Raw genomic sequence first — 2,381 nt, forward strand, 5'->3', positions numbered from 1 at the left:
CCAGAAACTTTTTATTTATATATTGTCATTATTATTATTTTTGTAAATGATTTTCTCTGCAGTCTGGCCCCTGACTGTACATTGATGAAGAATTTGGACCTTGACAAAAAATAATTGACTACCCCTCATCTAGACCATCCCTGAGCGGTGACTGTCGATCCTGCTAAGAACCTACAATGACAGAGATTCCACAACCTCCCAAGGTAATTTGTTCCAGTGCTTAACTATGCTGGCAGGAAGTTTTTCCTAACGTCCAACCTAACCTCCCATGCTGCAATTTCAGCCCATTGCTTCTTGTCCTGTCCTCAGAGATTCACAAGAACAATTTTTCTCCCTCCTCCTTGTAACAACCTTTTATGTACTTGAAAACTGTTCTCATGTCCCCTCTCAGTCTTCTCTTCTCCAGATTAAACGAACCCAGTTCTTTCAACCTTTCCTCGTAGATCATGTTTTCTAGACCAGCGGTTCTCAACAGGGGGTTCGTGGCCCACTGGGGGTCCATGAACCCTTTCGGGGGGCCGCAGGGCCCCGTGGCTAAAATCCAAAGCCCGAACCCGAGCACCTCCCGCAGAGCTGAAGCCGGGAGCAGCAGGGCTGAATTCTGGAGCCCCGAGCCCCGGTGCTCCCCAAGGGCCAGAAGCCCTGAGCCCATGGGCAGAGTTGGGGGAACACAGGGGTGTTACACCCCCCCCCCAAACTACAGTGCAAGAGCAGGGCAGTCCTGGGGTAGCTCCACACCCCCCCTCCACCACCTCCTCTCTCCACCCCCTTGCTAGGTCGGAGGTGGGAAGTCAGAGTCCGGCAGCGTGGGACAGCTGCTGCTCTGACTGGTGCCATGGAGCAGGCAGCCGCAGCGTTGCCTCGTCTCCTGCTGCTGCAGGGGGTTGAAGCTGCTCCCCTTTGCTCATGCAGCTGGTAAGAGCTGCCTGGGCGGGGGGACCCGGCTGCTTTGTGGCTGGCAGAGCCCTCAGGGTACAGGGACCGCAGGGGAGCCCTGAGAGCACACAGACCCTAGCTACCTCCTCCCTGCACCCTGAGCTACCCTCTGCCCAGACACAGCCCCTAGCTACCTCCTCCCTGCACCCTGAGCTACCCTCTGCCCAGATACAGCCCCTAGCTACCCCCCTCCCTGCACCCTGAGCTACCCCCCTGCACACCCCTATGCACAGCCCCTAGGAGTCTCCCTGCACCCTGAGCTACCCTCTGCCCAGACACAGCCCCTAGCTACCCCCCTCACTGCACCCTGAGCTACCCCCTGCACACCCCCATGCACAGCCCGTAGGAGTCTCCCTGCACCCTGAGCTACCCTCTGCCCACACACAGCCCCTAGCTGTCCCTCTCCCTGCCCCTCAAACTTTTTGAGCTGAGCCCCCCCACCTTTGAGTTAGAATTTTTGGTGGTAGGCCCCCCAAGTCCAGACAGGCGGGTGGCCTGCTGAGGTGAGTCAGGGGGTGGAAGTAGCATACCCTCCCCAGACCCCGACGTCGGAGCTGGCTTGAGCCTCACTGGCCCCTGCCCACCCAAAACAGAAACTCCCCAGTGCAGCCACAGCCTCAGGGCAGGGACGATGCCCCGGGACTCCGGGGACACAGTCCGGGCCTGTCACCTCCAGGGCACTGGGGTTCTCTTCTGCCCAGGGCAGGAGTGAGCAAACGTCTGTAGGACGTGATGACCATTCAGAAACCGGTGAGGAATGAGCTGGTTTGAGGGGAGTTGATCTCGGTCCAGTTGCAGGTCAGTGAACCTCTCCCTGTCTCCATGTCCCTATCTTTAAACAATTACAGGCCCCACGGGAGGGGGTTGGTTTGATGTTTAACCACATGGCTTAGCAATGAGAACCCCAAATCCCCCTCTGCTTTGGGAGCCAGGTTTCCTGTTTGAATTCTGTGTTTCAGAGGACTTCAGGCCTGGGCACTGTGATTATTTACCAGTTTCTCGGGCCTGAGGGGGTCACGTCACTCACGGCTGTGAGGACCGAGCGGTTAAGGCGTTGGACTCGAAATCCAATCGGGTTTCCCTGCGCAGGTTCAAATCCTGCTCACAGCAAGGCCTGTGTTTTAGCCACACTTGCTCACCAGGGCAATACATCTCCACCGACCCTGGGACGCTCTCCATACGCTCCCCACCCCAAGGAAACCCTGTTCTGCTCCTTTCATGGGGATGCCTGGGATGGTGCCTCACACTGTGTCCCTGCGGTCTCAGCTCCTGAGGCCTCTGCCCCTCACCCAGCACCCCCCGGCTCAGCCCCACCCCTGGGTGCTGCTCCTCTCCAGCGCGTGGAAGGAGCTGAGCACGGGCAGCCCGTATAAGAGGCCAGGGGAGGCTGAGCCTCCCCCAAAAGGCCGTCCATGCGGGGGGGAAACGCTGGGGATGTGGGGCGG

The 2,381-nt window shown here is 58.4% G+C and overlaps 1 non-coding gene across 1 annotated transcript; it reads left to right on the forward strand.

Moving 5' to 3' along the window:
• Positions 1–1,964: 1,964 nt before the first annotated feature.
• On the forward strand, positions 1,965–2,046 carry TRNAS-CGA (transfer RNA serine (anticodon CGA)). Its single transcript has one exon. It is a non-coding gene; the product is annotated as a tRNA-Ser (tRNA).
• Positions 2,047–2,381: the final 335 nt, after the last annotated feature.

The sequence above is a fragment of the Natator depressus genome, chromosome 11 (genome assembly GCF_965152275.1).
Source record: "Natator depressus isolate rNatDep1 chromosome 11, rNatDep2.hap1, whole genome shotgun sequence".
Taxonomy (NCBI): domain Eukaryota; kingdom Metazoa; phylum Chordata; order Testudines; family Cheloniidae; genus Natator; species Natator depressus.